The 26,582-nt window shown below is 41.7% G+C and overlaps 2 protein-coding genes across 5 annotated transcripts in view; one reads left to right on the top strand and one right to left on the bottom strand.

Annotated features, from left to right (window-relative positions):
- The window catches only part of LOC310672389 (taste receptor type 2 member 39-like), a 185,994-nt gene extending 185,587 nt beyond the window's left edge, over nucleotides 1-407 (top strand). The window contains exon 2 of the mRNA XM_083429546.1: nucleotides 306-407. The gene's annotated coding sequence lies outside the window, so the exon portion shown is untranslated. The remainder of the gene's footprint in view (nucleotides 1-305) is intronic.
- Nucleotides 1-26,582, bottom strand: part of BSN (bassoon presynaptic cytomatrix protein) — a 191,370-nt gene that overhangs the window by 116,778 nt on the left and 48,010 nt on the right. The window lies entirely within an intron of this gene.

Raw genomic sequence — 26,582 nt, forward strand, 5'->3', positions numbered from 1 at the left:
GCGAGCCAGAGCCGCACACGGAAACGCCGTTTACCTTCCCGCTGGTAAGCGGTCCCTATTTATCTACTTGCACCCGGGGGGGCTTTCGAACTGCTAGGTGGGCAGGTGCTGGGACCGAACGATGGGAGCGCACCCCGCCGCAGGGATTTGAACCGCCGACCATGCGATCAGCAAGTCCTAGGCGCTGAGGATTTACCCACAGCGCCACCCGCGTCCCTCAAAAAATGATAGTACTAAAGCATATTAAAAACAGGAATTCAAACAAGTGAAAATTAGGTTCTAATCTATGGGTCAGGGGAAACCAGGGACGCGGGTGGCGCTGTGGGTTAAAGCCTCAGTGCCTAGGGCTTGCCGATCGAAAGGTCGGCGGTTCGAATCCCCGCGGCGGGGTGCGCTCCCGCTGTTCGCTCCCAGCGCCTGCCAACCTAGCAGTTCGAAAGCACCCCTGGGTGCAAGTAGATAAATAGGGACCGCTTATTAGCGGGAAGGTAAACGGCGTTTCCGTGTGCGGCTCTGGCTCGCCAGAGCAGCAATGTCACGCTGGCCACGTGACCCGGAAGTGTCTTCGGACAGCGCTGGCCCCCGGCCTCTTTGAGTGAGATGGGCGCACAACCCTAGAGTCTGTCAAGACTGGCCCGTACGGGCAGGGGTACCTTTACCTTTTACAGGGGAAACCTGGGCAAAAAAATCTGTCTCTACAAGATGTTTGATGCAATTCACATTTGCTGCTTCATGTATGGCAGACAAAAGAGTACTTCATAGTATAGAGGCAATAGTGGAAAATGCCCATTTTTGGGTTACTGCCCTATGATATTCTGTAGGGTGTAGTACCATGAGTAGAATTTCCACAAGTCTATACAGGGGAAGGCTGTCTTTCTCATAAATTTGTCATGAGTTGTTCATGGCTTTATATATTAACAACAAGACTGTGAGCATGGCCCATAGCAGATCGGCAGTCAGTGCAGTTTCCTCAGAACAGATGTAATATGTGCACATGCAGGTGTTGCACTCAACAACCTGGCCACAACATTCTGCATCAGCTACAGCTTTCAGACTAATCCCAAGGGAAGCCTCCAAAAGAGGGCACTACAGTAGTCCAATCTGATTAAGAGGATGGGCTAGGCATATGCAGCCCCTCACAGTTGTTCCTGTCTCTCACCTAGAAAGCAACCCAATCAACAAGTCAAACTACCAGGGGGCAGCATCCTTGCCTGCAGTGGTGTCCAAACTTTTTCAAAGAGGGTCAGATTTGATGAAGTGAAGGGCCATGGGGGCCAACCAAAGAGCCAACCAGAGTTGTTGACCTGTTTTTAGGACTGAAGTTGTTGAGGATTTTTTTAGGATTTTACCTCAGGAAATAAACTGCCACAGGGGGCAGATTAAACCAACTGACGGGCTGGATCAGGCCCCCGAAATGGATTTTGGGCATGCCTGCCCTAGTGGTTCCCACAGGAACAACACTAAAAAGGTGTCTTCCCTTTTTTGGTGTTGCCAGGCCTGCTGCCCAAGGCAATGCTCCTTTTAAACCCCAGTGGGGCAGCTAGTAAAGTCAGACATGGGCATCTGCTATCAGGAACTCGCTGGCCCCTCTAGGAAGACAAATTGCCCTGCAAGGGTACCACAGATAGAAACAAGCAGGCAGCTGCTAAGTGCGCTATTCACTTTCTACCTGGGTGAGGCAAGGGGTGGGGGGTGCTAACACACTGCTCCTCAGATGGATCAAGAGAGCTTTACCAAGAACCAATAGAACACTTATCAATGCAGTGTAGGGAATTGGACATACCAGGGAATCTGGAAACCCATAATGACAAATGAAACGCCTTCCTCTGCTGCACTGTCCCACTTTCTCCATCACATTCTGATCTGCTTCAGGCAATCACAGTAACTGTCTTGCTTCTGCAGTTCCTGCTGCACATGATGCCTCTGCAGCATTTCTAAATGGATTTTACAAGCACTTTGTAGAGACAACCGACTCCATTCAAAAGACCCCTGAGAAGCAAACAGCCTCTACAGAACTACATCTGCCTGCTCCTTCATAGGTTCAAGCCATCAAACACTGATCGCACCATTTGGTGATTATATTATTTTGAGTAATTATAGCATCTGACCAAAAAATATTTCAGGTTTCTGTATCTGCTCTAGTACATACTGTTGATACTATGCTGCTTCCAAAGATTAAGAAATACAGAATACAGAACATACAGAAATACAAAACAAATAAAGCAATATATATTCACTGCACTAACCAAATAATTCAACACACACACAGAAAACATCCCAGTGATTACTAGTCACAGGTTTGTTTTCATTTCCTAGTTGGAAAAAAAAATCAATTTAATTATTGGTTGAATGTTTGAACTGAAATTAAAACATTAATACACACTTCAACTACAATGTAATTTTGTTAAGAGATTACAGTGATGATTAATGTCACGGACTGACAACTCTGATGAGTTATGTCAAATACGAAGCTCATCTTCAAGAAAGGGCTAGGCCTAAACATATTACATCCTCAGATAACCCTGCAACTGAAGACTCTTGGTGGGCGCATGCATGCTGTGAAATCATAGTCAGAGCCAAAGAACCATAGTATCAGTCTTGCCAGAATTTACCTTCTGCTTGATTATGTGAATTAACTAATCAGTATTCCAATATAAGAACAAGATGCAGCTTAAAATGAACAAGTTGAATTCAAGTTCAGTAACAGAATTGTGCAAAATTACAAGAAACCTAGAATAATGTAAGCTAATTTTAATTTTTGTGATGTGATGGTAATTAAAACATAAGTGAAATATAATATAATAACTATTTGCCAGTTTTTACTATGCTGCCACACCTCAAATCTATGTTCACCCAGGGCAAGATTAATCACCTGCTTAACTCTCAAATATCTCCCCTACTATAATTTCAATTTCTGGGGGAAATATTAATGTCATGTCAGTAGGGAGGAGTTAGTGGCAGAACCCATGTTTGCTTCCAAAAGGTGCTGCTTCAGTCCTTGCTATCTCCAGGTAGGGTTGGGGAAGTTTCCTATCTGAAACCCCAGAGAACCACTGCCAGATGTGTAGACCAGGGTGATTATCCTTTTACTTGGTTCAAGGGCCACCTTCATCCTTCGCAAAACCTCTGGGGGCCACATGCCAGCAGTGGGTTTGGCCACTCTACACTCTCACATATACTCAGGCACAAATGCCCCTTATTGGGAAGGGTGGGCTATTGCATCTAGTCTACTCATGAAAGATCATCATGATGACTCGGAAGGGGTGGTTTGCAACCCCATCAGAGTGCTGGGCTCTGTCTACCCCAGTGCTGTGCCCACAATTTTCCCCTCCTTTTTTGTTTCCACCATTAAAATCAGTGATATCATGGCAGACCAGAAAAAATTGCTTCGGGGCTGGATTAGGCCTTCATACCAGTTAGCCACCCCTACTGAGCTAGAAGAAGCAGTGGTCTAATTCCACATAAGGCTGCTTCCTTGTACTAGGAAGGGGACCTCCTATTTTGATAATGCAGAACTCCACAGGAAAGAACACTGATTATCTTAGATGCTTTCACTTATAAATTCAGTGGTCTGGGCATGAATGTTAATTACGGTTATTCAATACATGGAGCACCTTGATGAGGAACAAAGCACCCCCACACTACCCAAATGTTGAATAATGTGCTCAGCTGTTTAAAAATAGTAATTTATGCATACTCATAAACAGCAGAATACAGAGCACACATATTTAGGTATTCTAATTCAGTTCCCTCAGGGCTCCAGGGAAATACAGATAACATTTCCATTTTAATAAAATTGCATCATAATTTTGTTTACCTTTCTGCAAATTGCTACAGTGGACATTTAGCCATTACGGCTATCTACCAAATTTTATGAAATCTGTCTTCTAATGAAGGAGAAGGGGACTTTTCCTGATTTTCAACTAATAATCTTGCCGAACTCAATATATTTAATATTAACTCATCGTGACTCTAACTTGAAAAGGCTAAATATCTTATAATAGAGGTCAGGAACAGGCAATCATCAGGCTGAATAAAAAAATTGAAGGATTCTGTCTATCCCTCTGTTTGCCACTATTCCTCTGGTATTGGTTAGCAGGGTCTAAATAATAAAAAATAACAACCAGTGGGTCACAAGAGATATTATGTCTTGTTACAAATGATCTTAATAACTTTCCTCCAATACTCTTTAGGGTATAATTGACAAGTTAAGTAAGACATATTTTTTAGAAACTTGCATCAGGTAGGGGATGGGGTATATTTTCCCCTGTGCACTTGAAGAACAACAACCTATTCAAATATTGCTGTTGTCGTGTACATGTAGAGAAATTAGACAATTTTACCATTACTCTGAAATAGTCTTCCCATTTACCATTATGGGTTTGTTTTCATTCTGCAACATTTGATTATATTTAGACAATCTTCCTTTTATTCGCATTTCTGAAAATGTAGCTAACTCCAGTTCTTCATTTCTTCTAATATTCCAAAGACATTGGTATATGGTAAAATAATATTCCTAACTTCTATCAAGGAAATATAGCTTTCTTATGCTATAGAATTTGATAGTACAGTATTAAATGGGCTTTGGAGCTGGTTTCTTCCAAATCTTTCTACAACCCTCTCTCAATTGTGACTCAGCAGCTTCATTTGGCACTGTGTTCCATTAATGAATTGTGACAAAGTATTTCTTCTGTTTCAGGTATGCAGACTTTCCCTTTTTGTGAATGACCCTAAGCTCTTACATTCAACAATAGTTCTTGAAATACATTTTCCTAAAACTCGCTCATATTTTGTATCTTTTGTCCTACCTATTCCTTACATGTCTAATTTTAAAGGTATATAATATTGTATTTTTTCATTCTCTTTGTAAGACTTCTTCATGAGCACAAACTTACTAACAATCTCTGAGTCACCTACAGTTTTGCATTCTTCATTTTGAGATGAGTTATTTGGGCTGAACATTACATTTCATAAAAGACTGAATCGCCATTTTGTATAATAATTATTTGTTCTTTTCCCTCTCTTAAAAATGCATTCTATCCTTTTTGCTTATTTGACAACCGGTATCTAACATTATAGGGACGGGGGTGGCGCTGTGGGTTAAACCACAGAGCCTAGGACTTGCCGATCAGAAGGTCGGCGGTTTGAATCCCCGTGGCGGGGTGAGCTCCCGTTGCTCGGTCCCTGCTCCTGCCAACCTAGCAGTTCGAAAGCAAGTGCAAAGTGCAAGTAGATAAATAGGTACTGCTCTGGCGGGAAGGTAAATGGCATTTCTGTGCGCTGCTCTGGTTCGCCAGAAGCGGCTTAGTCATGCTGGCCACATGACCCGGAAGCTGTATGCCAGCTCCCTTGGCCAATAAGGCGAGATGAGCGCCGCAACCCCAGAGTCGGTCACGACTGGACCTAATGTTCAGGGGTCCCTTTACCTTTACCTAACATTATGCCCAAGACACACACCCCACGTGACTGCTACTATAAGGCTGAACATGGCAAGTAGCATACATTTCAATCTGCATTGCTTTACTTTGTGGTTACCACTGTGTTCCTTGTTCGTCTAACTTGGAATAGTCAGTCTAAAATTTCTTAGTCCTCTTGAATCAGCCATGCTAAATAACCACCCCGCCAAAAATTCCACCTTTTCCTACAGAGTACAAACACTGAAGTTACTCTAAAAGTGAAAACTCTGGACAACCTATTTGTTCTATATTAACCATTTGCTTTCTGTCCTTTGTTTGAAAACAGGAGTAGCCCTCCAGATGTGATACAGCTCCCATCACCTCTGACCACTGGCCATCCTGCTGAAGCCAATGGTAATTGCAATCCAGCAGTTTCTGGTGCGCACCGTGTTGGCTAGCTGTGCTCTAAAGAGGAAAGAATCAATCAATGTTTATTATGGCAAAACAGCCAGCTTACTAAGAAAGAGGAAGAGAATAAAACAGGTGACTATTATCCCAACATTCCTGGCTAGAGCAACTTTTCTGACTAGCTGATAATGATGGGAGTATACTCAATACTGGGAGGTTCTGAATGCAAGCTCCCTCCCCCCCCCCCATTCAAAGAGCCTCATCCCATTTTGAGTTGAGTCCAGACCCGTTTGAGTCCAACTTTAAATGATGTTCAACTCCTGCCAACACTGCCTTCCTCCACAAGCAAAGACCTTTAGCTTTGCAGAGGGGAAAAATATAACTGGATTAAGTTACACAATAATTCATACCAAAGATAGATGCATTTTATTGCCAGCCCAGCAGTAGTATTGGTGTGATACAGGAAGAGTTACAGCTCCCTTGAATAACCAACCTTCTGATGTATGGAATAAATGAAGAAAGTGCCACTGGCAATATTCCCTCACCACTGGCTATATGTAGTAGCGTATTTATCAAAACCTATGAATGAACACTGGCATTTAGTAGCAAACCATGGGGTGAGGGAAGGATATGTAGCCTAGGCTGGCTTTGCTTTCAGCTTGCTCAGTGGGACTTCTATGGCTGCTTTATACCTGCACTGCATGTTGAGCTGCTTTCAGCTGATGAAATGCCAGCTATTTACCTAATTTGACAGAGCAGGGGATTTGTGTGCACGTGCAAGAGTGATAGTGATCTGGGAGTAAGGATAAAGGGTAGTAACTTCATGAGAGTAGAAGGCAGAGGGGACTGCAAATGCAAACACTGACAGATGCAAGAGAGAGAGAATCGTGGACTGACTGATTAGAAGGGAAGCTTTCAGCAGGAGGTGTATTTGTAAGAACATTTTCAAAAACGTGTACTTTTGTGTACAATAGCAGGTTCTTAATTACATCTAAAAAGATCTATTTACCTTAGACCATAATGTATTTAATTAGAGTGGAGTCCTGCTGAAGTCGTCAATCCAAAATTAAGTTGTTTAAATTTTCTCAAGATGTGTGAGTCATTTATTATTTTGTACTATTCTAAAGGTATCTCGTGTTTCCTTGTATCTGCATATATTGTCATAGCCACATTAATATTTTATATGAGTGGGCAGTTTAGAAATATTTTTTTCTAAGCAAACAAATAAATATTTTGACAATGATCCTGAGGGCACTATTACTTTAGGTGCTGCTTCTGAAACTGTTTTGGTATAGTGTCTCTCTGAAGACAAAACAACGCAGTAGTTCGGAGATGTAAAGTATAGGGGAGAGCAGGAAGATGTGCTAAGATGTGCTTGTAAGGAAACATCATGCTACAAATAGAATTGACATACAATCAGTCCTGGAGATGGCTCCCAAGGGAACTCAAAGACTTTGCCACCTGCCAAGGGAAGAGGGGAATTAAATTGGTCTCGTCAAAAAGCTCAAGGAAAATATAGAGTGAGGTTTTAACATCCGCCCTCACTTTTTCAGGTAGTGCTCCTCTGGGATTGGCAGTTTCAAATCCAGAAGGCCTATTTAGGTAATCAGTTACAAATGCATAACTAAACTTTTGTTTCTCACTTACAGTGAGGGATTCCAGAATGGGGATAGGTCCAAAAATGCAAATTGGTAATTTTAATGTAATTACTTACATTCATGTCATGTTGTTCTAGATAATCTATTGAATTACATATTAACTGGATGCCACTAGCAACTGAATATTTATTTTTTAAGTATCTTGCAGGAATGTGGTGGGGGGCAATCTTATCAGGACCCTGGCAACAAGGGACTTTAAGCCTTTGCTCTCCAGTGTGGAACTATACCTGCTATTTGCACCGAAAAGAAAGCTCTGATTTACACTCATGGAAGCTCTTTCCCAATGAAAATAGCAGGCAAAGGGTCAGGAATGCCACGGGGTCCAAGTCCTCTAAACCCACCCACAACAGGGTCTTGTTCCAAATTATGCCATCTCTGCAGTTGCTAGTTATTTTAGAAAAGCCATTCACACCGTTGCTAAATGCATGTATGATATCTTGTCTGAACTAGTTTGGCCCTTAGAAAAGCAGGGACAAAGAACAGGCTGAGACATTTGGTCTTGAAACACCTGTTTTTAAATCCATGTCTATATCCATGTCTCATTGCATTGTGACTTCTTGTGGTTTCTTACATTTCTAAATATTGTTATTGTGAGCCTCCATAATGAGTCTGTTACATGGCAGTTCATCAACCCTGTAAGTAAGCAAATAAATTAAATAAATCAGGTGAAATGTACGGTGAGCATCAATCTTCCTCACCTCAGACATGAAAGCCCAAAATATTCTCATGTTACTGAAAGCTGTTAATTACAGAAGATTCATAACAGGATTTGAAGGATCATGCAGACAAAGGCCAGATTCAAGGAACATGTGTCATTAAAGACTTTGTGATATTGACTTGGGCTTATGCTACCAATTATTTATAACCCCCTGCCACCTGTTTGTGCCTGGAGTACAAACAGCTTTTGAAATAGAAGCCAAGCCGCAGCTGCATATAACACAGACAACTGAATTCAGAAATCCAGCTCTTTTCAAGTGCTGCTAATTTCTCTGTACTTTCAGCTTGCAACCTAAGTAAATTAAAAATAAAGCAGGAATGTGTTATTTAAAAAATAAAGTGTTATCACTTCGGGAACAAATAAGGTAAGGAAGTGAAAAGCAAAATGGATATTTCTGAACACTAAAAACATTATGGCACGTATATTTCTGGGAACAAAAGCCTATATATATATATATATATATATATATGACCTTTGTCAGGTTTCCAAAAGACAGCTGGGATATGATTGCACATGCTTGTCACTTTGGGTTCCTAATTATTATTCTATATGTGCCCCCTGTCTTAAAGGATAGGGGAGGAACAACGTAGAAATGAAATCTTCCATAAGAATCCGGCTATCCCTTCTTTAGCAAAGCCCAAGCAGTGGGTGATGGGGTGGGGGGCTGTGTCAATCCCAAATGGACCTGTGCATAAGTTTACATCAATTACATCATAGCATCTCTTTCTGTGTCACTGTCTTGTTGGACTGCTCAAGTTTAATTTCTAGTACTGCCTTTAACAACTGCATGACAGAACAAGATCTAACTGGTTCTGTGCATAGCTATTGGGGAAAGTTCACTTGGTTTATCACACAGTTGTTAAGGCTAGACTATAAAGGATGTAAATGGGTGATTTGTAGTAGATTGCTCAGCATTCTCTGACTCCTAATCATTTAAAGATAGGAAAAAACAAAGCACCTTGGGGGGGGGGTCTTAAATTAGGATGCTGAAACAAAGAAAGATTGGGGCGGTGGAGATCAGGAGTGTTTTTGTGTGTGAAAAGATTGTGAACTCAGTCATGGCACCACAAATGAAGTAGATGCCACAGGAGCGACACTATTAATCCTTGCTTTTAAGGTGCAGAAGCCTAGCCTCAAATATGTGAAATTTTAAATTTCACCTACACTCTATTGATATGAGCTGGTAACACATACTAACTTACTAGCAGACACATGCTATGTTAAGAATGGTTTCTAAGAACTGAGTCAATACAGAGTCTTAAATAATGACTAACTAACCTATATTAAATTCACACCACTAAATACCAATTAACCTAGTTAGAAAGCTCATGTAAATCAGTCTCACAGATTCAGGATGACTTTCAAAGAATCTTTGTTGATTTAATATTTACTATAGGATATGCTGGAAAAATCAAATACTATTTCTAGTCTGGCTTCAAATCTAAGTATCCCTTAACACCATAATCCCCTCAGAGCTACAATCTATGTTACCCATTCATTTATAGACTTAGCAGCACTCTGCATTTGACCCTTCAAACAGTAACTGGGTAAAATTGCCAGTCTGCATAATCGCAGGAAGAAGAGATTCTTCAAAATTCTGCACAACAGGGACACGTTTGGTAAGGAAAAAATACATCTTTCACAAAGAAAGCTCTGAAAAGATGCAAGGAGCTTATTTCAGAATTCAAAATGCAGTAAGGCACAAAGCTACCTGCAGCTGCAATTCTCAGTAACATAGTACTATCAGAAATCAGCTTGTTAGCAGCCATTCTGTTTGTCTGATTCCACTCAAAATCGATAAACAGGACTGAACTTTAGTTTCTACAAAACTGTGGGGAACTGCAACATTTGGACTAAGAACAGAAACTGAAATTCTAAATGAACCTGATAAATTCAAATGCTGGGTTCAAAACAATAAAATAAAGCCAGCACAGTGTGAGTAAATTACTGTACACTAGGGAACACTGGTAAGGTTCTGATAACATGGACAAAGATTTGAGGTTATTGGGACATTGTAAGGACATTATAAGCAAAGTATTCACATTTCTCTCCTGTAACAGCCTTTGTCAGAAAGTGGAGGAGGGATAGGTATGAAGCACTGAATCTTGTCCTGCTCTCCGCAAATACTTCAGTCTTCTTTTACTCTATAGGCTTTTAAGTGGGGTAGGGCACAGGAATGGGGTTAGTAAAAGATTTTGCATCCATCTGACTCTTAACGGTTTATTTCCATAATCATTTATCCTAGCGTTAACAACCCTTGAACTTGCTCTGGTCCTGGATCTGTTTGCATAGTTATATGGCTAAGCACAGGATGAAGATGAAAGTGAACAAAACAGTTAAGGGATGTTGCTTTGCCTCTCATTTTGCCTCCAGAAAAGCATTTTTTAAAACAATCTCATGATCTTAATTATCAAGGAGACAAAGTTGAAAATTCACAGTAATATGACAGGAGAGAGTGACCAAGGAGGTTTGTCTACAGGCAACCTGTAAGGGGCAGCCCCACATGTATTTACTCACGTTCACATCATCTTGGCTGTGAGTCCTGGAAAACCTGCTCCCTGCCTTGCAGGCCTTTTCCCATCTGGCCTGCTTTCGGTTTTTTGTATCGTTATTTTAGAGCTTGTTGTGATTTAGATGGAAATTGTTCAGTTTGGTTGTGTATTTTTGTGTTATTTGTTATTTCTGACTATTTTTATTATGTTGCAGTTACATATATTTTCATGTTGTAACCTCCCTTGAGCATGGTTTGAACTGTGGAAATGTGGCATACAAATAAAATAATGTATATATGTGGGTATTAGCACATAAAACGCCATTCACCTGCATATTAGAACCAGGTTGGGAGGAAGCCTGCTTAAAGTTGTAAAGCACAGTGATGAAAGGGAAGGTGGGGTGGTGTTTTGGTTGTTGTTGTTTTGTCTTTTTTACTCCTCTTGAATGCCCAAGCACCATTTCTTTAGACTCAGAACAAGCTTATTAAAATAGCCCCCACCTTCTGCCACCCCCTAAAAAGCCCTTTTTTGAAAAATCAGCCAATTGGTCTCTTATGTTGGTTTCATTAGGTCCCCTTGTTTAAGCTTCTTACATGTCTGGCTAGTTAATTTGGCTAAGTTGTAGTCAGGGATGCTAGTACAATGTGTGTGTGTGTGTGTGTGTGTGTGTGTGTAGAATACAATGTTCTTTAGGTGCTATTCCACATCCTTGGGATCTAATGACAGTTTTTCTAAGCATTTTTGAGACCAGTGGCTTACTTAACTCAGTCTCACAACATCACTGAGAGTTCAAAACCCTCATTATCATGATACTTTTCCATCCTTCATGCTGCCACACCCTGCTGGCTCAACCTGATGTAAGAAATGCTAGGAGGAACAAAGGATTTCTGGGAAGTAGTTCTTGGGGCAGCATGTCAGAAAGAAAAGCAGACTTCTTTCTGTATCTCAGCATACCAGTTCCATGCCCTCCAACATTTCTCTGATCAAAATTGGGACTTCACATTCCATTATGTCAATTTTACTATTTATCACCCACACATCTTACTGGGTTCCCCCAGCCACTCTGGGCAGCTTCCAACATATATAAAAACATAATAAAGCATTAAACTTTTTTTTGTTAAAAAAAACACCTTCCTTATACAGTATAGCCTTCAGATGACTTGGGGGTCAGCTAACTCCATACCCTCTAACATTTTTCCAATAAAAATAGGGACATCCTAAAGAAAAGTGGGTCTTTCTGGGATCAAATCAGAAACCGGGATGGCTTCTCTATATCAGGGGTGTCCCTGGAAAATAGGAATACCTGGAGGGTCTGCAGTTCTAAAGTTTCCTCCTCCACCATTGTATCAATATATGTGGAACAAAGTAAGTGTGTTAGGACAGCAGTCATAGAGGGAAGGAACAAGTTAAGGGATCGGAAGTGACTCAGCATAAAACGTATAGTGAGAGAGCAGGATGGTCAGAGAGAGAGTTAAAAGCTGAAAGAAAGCTGGTTTAAGTTAAGTTCTTGGTTTTATAATACTCCTGCTAGATTCTTAATGACAATTAACACCACTTGAAACAACTGTCACACACACCAGCACGTATCTACTATCTTTCATTTGGTTCTATATTTGAGGAGTGCCCAGACTAACAATTCACTGCTCAGAATGCTGCTTGCTCAGTTCTAACAGCATTTCAGGTTGGTTCCTGTAAATCTTGCATGATCTGTACACCCACTATAGCAAGTACGTTTCTGTAAACATCTCCAAACATTTTAGACAGGGCCCTGGATGGAAACTCTGGATATCTGGGTCAAGGTCTGGTTATCCATTCCTCCATCCCAGTGCTTGACCTCATGAGTTCTCCTCTTCAGGGAAAGGGTAGAAAACGCCCGCCCCCCCACATTCCCACTTTTATAAGGGAATGGGAAGAAATTGTATGGCGGATAAGGCACTGGGTTGTATCTGTAGTTTATTGAGTACATTGTTAAAAGGGTCTGCGAAGGGGTGTCCGTCCAGAAGTCCACACCCAATGGGCCATAGCACCCTTCCAAGGGGTGGCCCTGTTGGGCTCATCTTGATTTAATGTATGTCATAAGGCGACCCTCTATACAGGGTTGTCCCAACCTCTTATCAACCCACAGGTGGGCTGCTTGATACCTGATGCTTACCCAAAGCCTATTTACATATGTGAACAATAAAAGTTGTAGCCTATTTCAACCTAAGACTGATGTCCTATTTCTACCTGAGATTGCCCTGCACTGGGCTGCTTGCTTCCTGTGCCTGGGCCCGCAAATATCTAGTCCTCTCTCTTCCTTCTTGAGTTTCCTTGTTCTCAAAAGAACTAACACATACATGTCCCAGAAAGTGGGACTACCTACTGGAATTGTCTTAACCTGCTAATCCTCTTTGGCCAAGAATTACTAAATAATTACATTCCCGGGACCAATGTGCCCCTCTCCACGGCAGCAGAAGGTGCTTTGACAAAGGGAAAAAGGCAAACATTCTTAAAAGGGATTCCCCATATAGCTGCTTCCATCTTCAGAAACAATTGTAAAATGGTTAATATCCGTCTGTCACACAGACACAAATACACCCACCTCATGCACCTAGCGTAGACATGCTCAAGAATTGAAAGAATTAGGAAGGGGTCGGATAAATCCCTGTACAGCTGCTTGCTTATGACAGCAGCTTTGAGTTACACACTGATTTTTCAAAAGCACATGTGCAAAAATTAAAAGAACTCAAACTTTAATGCCTCTCTCCCCGCCCCTTTCTTCTGTCTGTTCTTTTGATGCCTGGGGATGTAACATGCTTCTCTCTCAACTGCTGAGCTATCAGAGTGCTTTATATAATTTACAAGCATTATTCATAATAGCCAAATGCAAAAACTGGAAGTAGGACAGACTGTGCTTCAGTCCCCCCCCCCACCCATCCCACTTTTCCTTTCATTATAACTTCAAACCTGACTGTTACAGTGCATTTTTCCAGTAGGTGATATAAAGCAGGTCCATTCTCTACATTTTTGATATGACTAATTCTTTTGAACTCTGGTATGAATCATTGGTTTTTGATGGGAAATCAGGACCTTTGTAAGCCTAGATGACACCTGCACAGGGGCGCAAACTCAAAAATCTGTTTGAATGGAATCAAGCTGAACTGGCAGACAGGCTGATTAAACAATATGTGCTAAGTGGATCAGGAAGGAGCAATTCTTAGTGATAGTCTACCATTAGATCTGTATAATCTCCGCTAATGATAAAGGTCCAGATAATGAGAACTACAATGCCATCCACTACTGCTTCTAAAGATTAAAGGGTTACAGAAAGATTGTTAACTAAAGAACACAGAGCTTTCAACAGGATGAGCATGACGTTCTGGATCCCATGCTCTTTCTCAAACAAAGCACAGAAGGAATATTAGCAATCCTGCAGAGAAGGACTTTGCTAATAAGGGGCTGAACACACTGGAAATGTGAGCTTGTAATGAGAATATAATACCACAGCAAGAACTTTGCACCATTCTGAGTAATGTGTAGACGTATAATTATTATGTATTACATTTATAGCTTACCTATCTTTCAAAGAGCTCAAATGTCGTACTTGGTCCCCCTCCAAATTTTATCTTCACAACAACCCTGTGAGGTAGGTTAGGTGGCTCACCTAACTGACTGGTGGATCAGATAATAACTAACCTAAGGTGTCCTGGCAAGCTTCATGACTGTGTGGAAATTCACACTCAAGTATCCAGTCACCACTACGGAGAATGGGAACTCTAGAATCAATAGGAATTTATTCAGAGAACAATAAAAACCAAAGTACTTAAGAACATAGCAGAAACCTTGCTGGGTTAAACCATAGATTCATCCAGGAATCCACACTGTTTCCCACAATAGCCAACCAGATGTTCATCAGAAGCCGGCAAGCAAGACATAAAGGCAATAGCACTCTTCTACACTCACTTCCCAGCAGTTAGTATTCAGAGGCCTCTACTTAATGTTTCAGCAGCAAGGATGCTATGAAGAAACAGGGACAGAAGGTATAAGTATGCAATACAATAAAATAAATCATAGTTTGCATATTGGGTCCAGCTCCCAATTTTGGTAGCTGAAGCTTGCACCTGCTCTCTGGCATCAGGAGGGCACCATTCATACATGGCTCTCAGTCCCCTCTGATTTTCAGGAGAGAGGTGGCAGTTTTTTTGAGATCGTGTAAGCTTTAGGACTCCTTCCCGTCTATAGGAACCTTCTCCAGCCCTGTCACTTATTTCATTTTGTCACCTGCATGCTAAGACTCTCTATTTGAAAATATGGGGAGTGATCATGCAAACATTAGGCTTCTGGAATTGCATATTATTATATTAAGGACGAACAGTGTAAAAACAAACCAATGGTGCTATAAGCTATATACCACATAATTATACAGACTTGAATGTCAGTCATTCAACATCACAACTGAGGGCTATTTTAGATGTCACAGTAGGTGGGGAGGGGAAGAGAAAGTGTAATCTGCCATGTCTGAAGTGAACTTTTGCATTGCCCCACACCCCCACATACAAGCTGTCTCCCCATTTGAAATTTGCACATCACCCCAAAGCTCACGTCTCTTGGCACTGCTCAGTAAGGCAGTTTAATAGATGCCAGCGCCTATCATATAGGCGCAAACAATTAAACAAGAAAGAGTAATTACAATATTGTGAACTGCCATAAAGATGAAAAATGCCTTTGGGGTGTGTTCAGACTGCTGGGATTCTGCGTAGTTTGAGAAAACTGCATGGAGCATGTAAGGTATATGGCAGGCAAAGGCAACCTTGGCCTACCAGATGTTTTGGGACTAAAACTCCCATGATCCCTAGCTAACAGGACTAATGGTCAGGGATGATGGGAATTGTAGTCCCAAAACATTTGGCGGGCCGAGGTTGCCTATGCCTGGTATATAGAATTCACAATGATCAATTGTCACATCTTTGTAGAATATTTTGTAATATCCTTAATATTCTTAAGAATAATATTAGTTAAGTGGAAGTTATGTTACCAATATACCAATTTAATAATCAGGTCCAGAATGAGTCCGTGTTTGATATTATACTTATGGATTCACAGGTCTTAAGATTGCTTATCCAAAGTTTTCCAGGGATGACTGGTAGACTGAATCCATGAGTAATGAAGCAATACTATACAGCTTGAAAGTTGTCTGATGCACAAGTTTTTCCATCAATGCCATTTTCTATACTTCCTGGTACCAATTATCCAGCAAAGAATTATCGCAAGACCTTCAATTTTTTAGCAATTACAAGTCTAGCTGCTATCAGTAAGAATGTTACTAGTTTTTTGTGCACGGCCCCTCAAATATATGTAATAATGCCAAGTGTGGGTCTGGAAGCAATGACTGATTACCAATTGTACTGATTTCATGGAAAACTCCTCCTCATGATGTTGCAATTCTCTCACATTATCACCACATAAGGAAAAATGTTCCTCAGTTCTCACTTTGCCTCCAACATGATGGAGAAACCATGTTAGTCATTCTATTTTGAATGTGAGGAATAAGGTACCAGCGAAATGCCATCTTTAAAGAGTTTTCTCTGACTCTAGCAGAAACTGTTTCAACAGTGCTTTGCTTCAAATCCTTTTCCACTTAAACTTGCCAATTTCCAGAGTTAATGTTCCCCAATTCTTTTACGTCTGTCATGTTTGAGCTCCCAATGTTTGAGCTAATAAATTTCTCTAGATATTTGACAGTATGCCTTTTCTCCAATTTGTGGTTTGGTTTATTAAATTCTCAAATATCATGAGAGGTGTAGTGACTTGACTCACAATTATGAACATTGTTACGAAACGTTCATCCCGGTGGAGTTGCTTTCTAATTGATTTTGTAATTGTTGTCCTGATTTGGGTCTGATTCCCTGACTCCTGCAGTTCAAAATATTATCTAAGGTCCAATTCCTGTGCAACTTGGCATCCAGAATCTCAAATTGGGAGATTGAGGTGTAGCTAACTTAAATCATTTGTCTTTAGGGGAAGAGGAGAGTTGGTGGGATGATGTCATCACCTCCTCAACAACTTTAACTTTATTAAAAAGATAAAAATTCTTCCAATGACTGGTGCGAACAGAGCTCTCCCACTGTTCCTTTCCTAGCATAGTACAAAGGTGGATGTGTACATTCAAGGTATGTAGATATCTTTAGCAAATGTACAGTATAACACTAAGCATGTTTACTTGAAAGTAAATGCCAGTGAGTTCAACGTGGTTTACTCTCAGTAAGTGTCTTTAGGATTGCAATCTTACATTAATTTGTTCCTTTAATTTTTCAACAGAAGATAAACTCAATTTCCCCCCAAGTCTGGTACCAGGTCACTTCGCATGTCCATATCAAAATCCCCACCCACCGCCCAGTTCTGGCAAAGCACATCAAACTGATTTGCATTTATAGCAATAAATGAATGCTACTGCACAAATTCAAGGGACGCGGGTGGCGCTGTGGGTTAAAGCCTCAGTGCCTAGGGCTTGCCGATCGAAAGGTCGGCGGTTCGAATCCCCGCAGCGGGGTGTGCTCCCGTTGCTCGGTCCCAGCGCCTGCCAACCTAGCAGTTCGAAAGCACTCCCGGGTGCAAGTAGATAAATAGGGACCGCTAACCAGCGGGAAGGTAAACGGCGTTCCGTGTGCGGCTCTGGCTCGCCAGAGCAGCGATGTCACGCTGGCCACGTGACCCGGAAGTGTCTTCGGACAGCGCTGGCCCTTGGCCTCTGAGTGAGATGGGCGCACAACCCTAGAGTCTGTCAAGACTGGCCCGTACGGGCAGGGGTACCTTTACCTTTACCTTTTTACTGCACAAATTCAGTGTGTTATTTTAGGGAAATAAATTAAAATAAATCAATCTCAATCCTGCAATTCCCAGAGGATTCAATCCATGTGTACATACAATATGTAGAGATGTGTTTAGCAATGATAAATCACTGAAACAACAGTGCTGAACACACCAGTAGTGGCTTGTCTTTCAAACTCTCTTTACTATTTCAGATTCAGATTCTGTTATATTCTCTGCTAGAAGCTTGACACAAATCATATGTCACTTTATCTGATTAGCTGAAGGGCTGTACTGCTACAGATTATTTTTGCATGTTCTTTCATTTACTCTTTAAAACCAAAAGGGAGTTGTCTAAGACTTTAGGCAATGCAGAAGGCAGTGCTAGGCAGCCATCATCCCTAAAACCTCTTCTAAGCACATGTTTATTCTATTGATTTTATTTATCTCTTTGTAGATATCTACAAAGATATGATTTGTTCAGAAAGCTGCTATTCTGGATGATATCTATGTATGGGAATTCAGTAACTCCATTTGCCATGGAAGCCTCCTATTTGTTCAGATTTCCAACAGACTGAACTATGCAGACTGTAGTGTGCATTGTAAATGTTGGCTTGAAATGTTCTGTCAACCAAAAGAGAACACCCAATCCATAGTATTCCTCTAGAAACAGTAGAAGCATGGCTGCCTACCTTAAATAAGGATATTTTCCTGGTAAACGGTTTCTGCCGCTTTCCCCACAAAAATGAATATGGCTTTGCCTACTGATATAATAATAATAATTTACTATTTATACCCCGCCCAAGCCAGAATACCTATGACATGTATTACCCACTCATTTGCTCCCATTCTGCTATTTGAATATCCAACAAAGGCATTAGCCCTACATATGTACTCACCACGAGCAATGTCTTTCTCTTAATGCTCCAATATTTTTGTTTAGATGACATATTAAATTCCCTTTTAAGAACCATAATTTTTCTATTTTTGAATAACATGGACAGCATGTCCATGCTGGGGTCAGCTCTTATCTAAATTGTTCTAATTTCCACATTTCTGGCTTTCGCTCCTGCACGTTTTCCCTCTTTTTTTATTTTTATTATTATTATTATTATTATTATTATTATTATTATTATTATTTTGTTTCAGGTTGTCATCCCATTGCTATGATCACATTCCTCTCTGTTTACACTTCCACATAACTCCTTCTATAACCCTCCAGTCCCTATTTGCAAAGCTGCTCCACATCTCTATCCGCATACCATGCCTCACATCTCTTCTTATTTCCCCTGCACTCTTTCAACATCCCAACAAGATTAGCTGCTACTGATGTGCTTTTTATTCCACTGTGAATCTTGCCATGACACTTTCAGCGACTGTATCATACCCCCTCTCCTTTTCATCAAGGCACTTCCTTCCCTCCTCAAGACTAGCTTCATCACTACATGTTTCTAGAAACAGCTTAACCTTACCTTGTACTCCAAATTCTTCCTTACCTCATTTCTAGTTCTCTGTCAAACCATGACCTCTCTGTGTATCCCTGTCAGCCAGTTTAATATAGACTATAAGGGATGCGGGTGGCGCTGTGGGTAAAACCTCAGCGCCTAGGGCTTGCCGATCGCATGGTCGGCAGTTCGAATCCCCGCGGCGGGGTGAGCTCCCGTCTTTCGGTCCCAGCTCCTGTCCACCTAGCAGTTCGAAAGCATGTCAAAGTGCAAGTAGATAAATAGGTACCGCTTTATAGCGGGAAGGTAAACGGTGTTTCCATGTGCTGCGCTGGTGCTGGTTCGCCAGAGCAGCTTCGTCACGCTGGCCACGTGACCCGCAAGTGTCTCCAGACAGCGCTGGCCCCCGGCCTCTTAAGTGAGATGGGCGCACAACCCTAGAGTCGGACACGACTGGCCCGTACGGGCAGGGGTACATTTACCTTACTATAAGCGCTCTGGGAAGGGACTGTATCAGCACTGCCAACTAAATATTAAATCAATCAGAGCTGGGACAAGTCTATTTTTTCTCCAATTAATTTTCTATAATAGTTAGGTAAAGGTAATAATAGTTAGTTATGCAAAATTAATAAACAACAATAATGACAGAGCTTTTGCCATATATATTAAGAGAGGCATTGCCTCCCATTGGCTGAATAGTGATACACCATGGAGAGAGCTGCGGAGCTATCATGGATACTCTCTCCAGGGGAAAGGGGTTAGGAAAGCAACCCTGAAATAGGTCTGCTTCTACTGCTTGAAATGGTCTCCCCAGAGATATGAATAACAGCCAACTTTCTAGCAGTACACAAGAAGCTGTCTAGGGAGGGAGGTTGTGAAATCTCCTTTGGGGCTTGACTATGCATCTGCTGGGGATTTTTCTGCTGTACAGAATATTAGGGCAGGGAGACTTAGATGGCACAATTTCTTTCACACACGCAGCAAACTATGTAACACTGCATATATCTCCACATACCTAATTTGCACAACTGTTCCTCCTTCCCCAGGAAAAGACTGCAACCTTGGCATATACGCACATGTACAGTAGGATCACAACTTGTGCTGATTTAACTTGTGCAACTGCAACCTGATGCGCCTGGTGGCTGGCCAGCTGATATCACACTAATATTAAATGTATGCAAGTCAGAGAGTTCCTCGCCTTGCTGACCGGGCTCAGGAAGATCTCCTGTGGGTTCTGGAGGCCTTCACAAAATCTTGGAAGCCCCTGCAAGATCTCGTGCAGGCTTTGGAAGGTAAAATGGCTTGTGCTGGGGTGGTTCCAGGGGATTGTTTTGAATATACACAACTTTAGCTTTACGTACTACCCCCTCAGAAAGTAAACCCTGAGCAAGACATGATCCTACTGTATGTGTATACCACCACTTTACACATGAAGTCAGAAATTGGCGCTGCTCCTCTTGTAACACTATAACACTGCTTTTCAACAGTGATGGTGGAAGGCACATTATAGACAGGGGTTCATCACCCCTCTGAAACAGGAATCCATCCTCCACTGGGATGCAAAGCATGTATAATCTTTTAACAGCTCAAATTGGGCTCATCTTCCTCAGTAGTTCAGTCCTCTGGAGTGTTTGGAGTTGTATCTGCTGACCTTGGTGACTGCAGAGCTAGAACAGCTAAAGAGGGGGGGAAAGAGCTGCAGTGTAGCACTCCTGCAGAAAAAGTGAGAGCTGCAATCCATGCCTCCACTTCTGGCAAAGCAAGTAAAGGCCTTAGAGGATCTCCTGCAAATCCAATCCAGCTCAGGGAGGCAAAACGTGCTTAAAATCTGTAAAAATGCTTCCTACAGTATAAGATTCAAGAGAAATGGACAACTGAAGTCCTTTGAACAAGGAGATGGCTGCCTCCAAAGAGATTTTAAAAATCAATATTATAAAAAATATAATGGAAATTGACTTGGAGGGGATAAAAATCATTATTCAGTTCAATTCAGATGTAACAGATGAACTCCTTATACCAAACACATCCCTGAACCATCTGTTTAAACAGTGTTTCATAGACATGTTGCATTTTCATGTTTTCACTATTTTTCAAATTAACACTGGGGTCACATATCAGTCTTACCTAAAGGGGATTATTTCTAGGCATGGGAGTCTCACTGGGAAGAAACACAGCTGGGGAGAAGCAGTTTCAGTGGAAGCATTCGGAAACTCCTTCCATCTCCCCATGTTGCCCTTTAAATTGTCCTCCCGTTCTCTGGCTTCATAGGAAGCCAACAGACATCCGAATTTAATATACAGGGCTCCCACTGCCACCATCAGATTTTTCCTCTTCTTTAAAACATTCAGCATATAATGCTATATTCACTGAGTTCAATGTTTCTTTCTTCCTTCCAAGCTGAAAAGAGTTACAAGTGCAGCCATAAAGAAATGAAAACATTGAGAAAGCAGTGTGTATGTAATGGGGCATAGCACAAGTCTGCTCACCTTCTCTGGTGGGCGGCGTTGTGGCAGGGCCTCAGTCCCTGCAATGATCTGGCTGGGGGTGGAGATTGATGGCCTCCTTGATGCTGTCTGGCCATGTTGCCAGTGCTAGGGCAGGGCCCTGACCAGGGGTGGCTCCACCATCCAATCAGTGCAGGCAGGAGGCATGGCCGCAGGTAATTTAAACTGCAGTGTGGCCAGAGACCATCCTCTCGCGCCTTTTGCCATGTAATGGGGCATAGCACAAAGTAACAACAGATCTATTCACCCCAAAACACACAAATTGTATGCAACCCCAAGTGGAACAGCTTGGAGCCCAGTTCCCCCCAACTTACCTGATTGTCCATTGTTGGGTAAACCCAAATTTACTCAACATCGAGATTGGTGTTGTTTGAGGGTAACATCATGTGGACTACACAAATTAAATGTGAAAGCAAACAGCTGCAAACACACAATAAACCTCAGTGTGGAAAAGCCCCATGTGTCTGATTAGAGTAGGTGTAGCTCAAAAAAGCTTGTCCCAAAATAAATGAATTAGTCTTGAAGGCACCATAAGACTCTTTTATGTTTCCCCTGCAACTAATATGACTACCTCTCTTGCAGTTAAAATCAATAGTACGTCCAAGTTTTCTAAGTATAGTTAGGACAGAGCCAGGGGTGCCAATTTGCCCCCCACATTAAGGGGGTGCAGTCATGTAATGCACCCACAAGACCTGTGGAGGGTGCTCTCCGCGCCTGCTTGTCCCAGCCACAGCCCAGGCGCCGGGGTATGGCTGGGACGAGTGAAGCAAAAATCGTCCACGCTTGTTCCAGCCATGTGGAGTCTGGGTTGCTGGGCAAAGGCTGGCGCTGGGACGTGCATGCAGCTGCGGCAGTGTGTGGTAGCAGCCCCCTCAATATTGGGGGGGCGCTACCCCCTGCCAAAAAGTATTGGCAGAGCTGAAGCCCCCTCCGCCCCCTATACCCAGCACCACTGGACAGAGCTGTTAAAATTGTATGGACATGACAGGCAAAATCTAATAGCAAGCATTATTTTGTCTCACTGTACCGTTCATGAACAATGTGAAGTCTGCTTTTAACAACAAACATTGTTATAGCTATAGAGAACTGATTTAAATAAAAGTTCTCCAGGAGTACAGTACTGCCTTCGCTTCTTTCCTTCTTTTTTGGTGCAGAAAACTTACATTGCCTGTAGTCTTTGGTTTATTATTTATCAATCTTTAATTAGCATAATCTTGCAGATATTGAAATAGAAGAAAAATACACAGTGGTGTACCTAACATTCTCTGTTTCTGTTTGTATGGCAAGCAGCTACACAAGCAGACCGAACTGTTTGCTGAACATTAATTTTTGATTTTAGCAAACGGGCAAGTTCACATGCCGACAAGTGAGCTTGCTTCTGAGCACAACTAATTATATAGTGGAAGAGCTCACCACAAGCACAAATCATAGAGTCAGCTGTGTAGATTCTTCTAATCTTCTCCACAGGACAAACAAATAATTTGCACCGATGCTGTAAAGATTTCATCCTATACCTGGCAAGAAGGGAAGAGTCACCCAGAATTAGGGTGGTATAGTGTGGTTAAGCGAAAGGAAAGTCCAATGCTGTAAAGAAAAATAGTGCATAGGAACCTGGAATGTAAGAACCATGAACCTTGGTAAGTTGGATGTGGTAAAAAATGAGATGGCAAGAATAAATATTGACATTCTGGGCATCAGTGAACTAAAATGGACAGGAATGGGCGAATTCAGTTCAGATGACCATCATATCTACTATCGTGGGCAAGAATCCCGTAAAAGAAATGGAGTGGCCCTCATAGTCAACAAAAGAGTGGCGAAAGCTGTACTGGGATGCAATCTCAAAAATGATAGAATGATCTCGATACGAATCCAAGGCAGACCTTTTAACATCACAGTAATCCAAGTTTATGCACCAACCACTGGTGCTGAAGAAACTGAAATTGACCAGTTCTATGAAGACTTACAACACCTTATAGAAATGACACCAAAGAAGGATGTTCTTCTCATTATAGGGGATTGGAATGCTAAAGTAGGGAGTCAAGAGATAAAAGGAACAACTGGCAAGTTTGGCCTTGGAGTTCAAAACGAAGCAGGGCAAAGGCTAATAGAGTTCTGCCAAGAGAACAAGCTGGTCATCACAAACACTCTTTTCCAACAACACAAGAGACGACTCTACACATGGGCATCACCAGATGGGCAGCATCGAAATCAGATTGATTATATTCTCTGCAGCCAAAGTTGGAGAAGCTCTATACAGTCAGCAACTAAAACCATCCCAATGAGAAGGAAATGCAAGAAAGCAAAGTGGCTGTCCAACGAGGCCTTACAAATAGCGGGGGAGAGAAGGCAAGCAAAATGCGAGGGGGAATCTCACAGGATTCTTGTGAGGACAGAATGGGAGCAAACCCTCATTTATGTTTTCCCAAGTTCCTTTAGGAGAGGGTGGGGCATAAATGCAAAGAATAAAATAAGTAAAAGGTAAGTTTAGTGTTGATGACTGTGCTTCAGGTCCACTCAACTGGTCCTTGGGGTGCTGCATAGAAAGGCCGACATCTTCCTTGCTCCCTAACAATTCTAAGTTTGGGCAGCAGCAGGGAACACTGATCTTCTGTCCCAAGGGAACCAAACATGCTCCTACTCTGCAATTGCAATTGCCATCCTAAGATCTGAGTCTATACGTTCTGGCACTACAACACCATTGTTTTTGCAAGCCAATTGCTACATTTCTATTAAAGAAGGAAAACAATATACAAATGTAAATTTTAATCAATATATGACTGAACAGTTTTTATTCTGCCAGTTTATTTATTAGGAGTTGCCGGAGAGAATGGTGAAATGAACAATCCAACGAGCAAGCAGTTTTAATGGTTCCTTACTTTCCCAGCATTGCTAGGTTAGAAAGAGTGAAATACAGTTTAACTCCCCGCCTCTTTTCTTCAGTGAACCATGCTTATACATGGCTACAAACTGCAAGCATAGTACTCATCCCGGTATTCTCTTGGTGCCAATGGGGAATTTCTTCCCCAAAGCAAATACTAGCTTTAGTAAAAGGATTGTCCTCAGGACTGAAGCAGAGGAGGAAAGCCTTAAATTCTCCCCTCCGCACCTGCTGGTGGAATTTGCATCTTTTAAAAACCTGCATTTTTGCTCAGCATTCATAAATAAATCAGAATTTGGCAGTAGCAGCCTATTTCAAACATCAGGCATGCAGTTCCAGAATCCTATGGAGTTATTTTGTTTACACAAAACACTGCAGAAGTGGGAATACCCCAACCTTTATAGTGTCAGAGATTTGCTGATTTATTGGCTGTTAGGAGAGCTGGACCGCCCATGAGGCAGGATGAGGGAGCCGCCTGAAGCAGCACCCCTTAAGGGGTGGCACACCCGTTCAACTGCCAAGGTGGAGGTGAAGGTGAAGGCATCTTCTACTGTAAGGAGCTAACCATATACATTTGAAACCTTTCCTACTTCCCCTTGCTATTTGTTGCCCCATTTTTAACCAATGGCTCATCCCTTCATCAGAACTTGGCTGTATCTTGCTCCTATGGAATGTTTCAATCTGCACTGTGCTGCTTCAGTCAAGGTTTTATTTAAAGGTTATTGATGACGTTATTCTGTAAAATGTAATATGGCATCCTCTCTTGCTCCTTGTTCTTCTGCTTACATGCAACATTGAGCTATGTGGGGTTTTAAAAGGGTCCCCCAGTCCCTGACATTACTATTCAAATGCTATGAAGCTGTTGCTGACTTCATTGCACCAGTGTTACAAAGTCACTGCTCTGTGCAAAGAAATGTCATTAACCAATTCACATGATTACACCGTTTAAGCCATTTTTTTTATCAGACAAGGAAAACAAGGTGAGAGTTCCCAGAGAAAGCTAGTGTGATGCTTAAAAATAAAAAACACACTTGCTTGCAATTTCATACTTGTTGTAGATGGTTTGAGCTTCCTACTTAGGATTAGTGTACTCTTTTGGGGTCATCTAGGGGTGCAGCTTGGCTTGTTAAAAGAAGGGGCCTTTGGGCTTCCTGTGGATAGAGCTATATAATAATGCAGTACGCTACTAGTCTTGCAACTTCCGTGGTAGCATCACACCCACACAGGCATTTCAACACCACCACTAAAATGCAGCACTCTTTTGCTGTGTGGGAGGTGACAGCTGTTTGACAGTAGTAGTTAAAGTAAACCAGAAGCCACTTAAAGTTGTTGTGAGAAACATCTATATACACTTGAAATTTCAAGATAGCTCTTTTCCCCCTTTGGGGAAATGAAGGGTGCAGGGAGGGCTAAATGGTACTTGGATTCGAGCCAGGTAATCACGGACTGGATTTTATGTCCCATCCAAGCAGCATACGTACCCACAGCGGTGCAGCACCCCACAACACGGTCACAGTGCTGCTTCTGTGCTAATTGAGAAGCCATCTGCTGCCCAGGTATCAGTTTCAGTTCCCAGAGCACCAAGAACTGCACAGATCCCTGACTTTACATAGCAGAAGAGAATTTTTAAAAAGAGTAAGACTTTTAGGACCAGCCCCAAAAACCATCTCCTGAAATAATGCCCTGAAAATCAAAAGGCACTGCTGTGCCATAAACGCTGGTCTGATTTTTTATGCGTATGTCACAGTAACTTTTAATCTGATTTAAATAACACCAACTTTAACCCAATTTTATGATTTAGAATGGATTTTTTTATATTTCCAAAAAGTTGTAAAAGTGGTTTAGAAGAAATAAAATTGCTTCCAAATAAATTACTTTTGTAAAATCCTATAAATCAATCTTAACATTGTGCACTAAGAGGCAGGCTTGTGCTTACAGTGCATTTTCCAACCTCCATTTCCACCAACAAAAAATAAATGATCCATACTAGAGACTGGGTGGATAATAGATCCAAGCCATGTGACTCAGTTCTCTGTAGTTATAACCTCTAGTTATAAGCTCCCTACTATGCTGAGGATTATCAGATAAAGACGTAAATTAATTGAGTACTCTCAGGTTCTGTGCCTCTGGTCTGGACTCATGAAAGGGCCAGCGTTGCTCCATGGTGATTTTTGCAATGATCCATTAGATTCTAGCAGAACTGGAGGACTTAACATACATTTCCAATTAGATGTAAAGGGTATGACTACACCATCTTCCTAGGAAATTAACCATTTACATTTCATGCTGAAACTGAT

Source organism: Podarcis tiliguerta (assembly GCF_965153285.1).
Source record: "Podarcis tiliguerta genome assembly, chromosome: 2".
Lineage (NCBI taxonomy): Eukaryota > Metazoa > Chordata > Lepidosauria > Squamata > Lacertidae > Podarcis > Podarcis tiliguerta.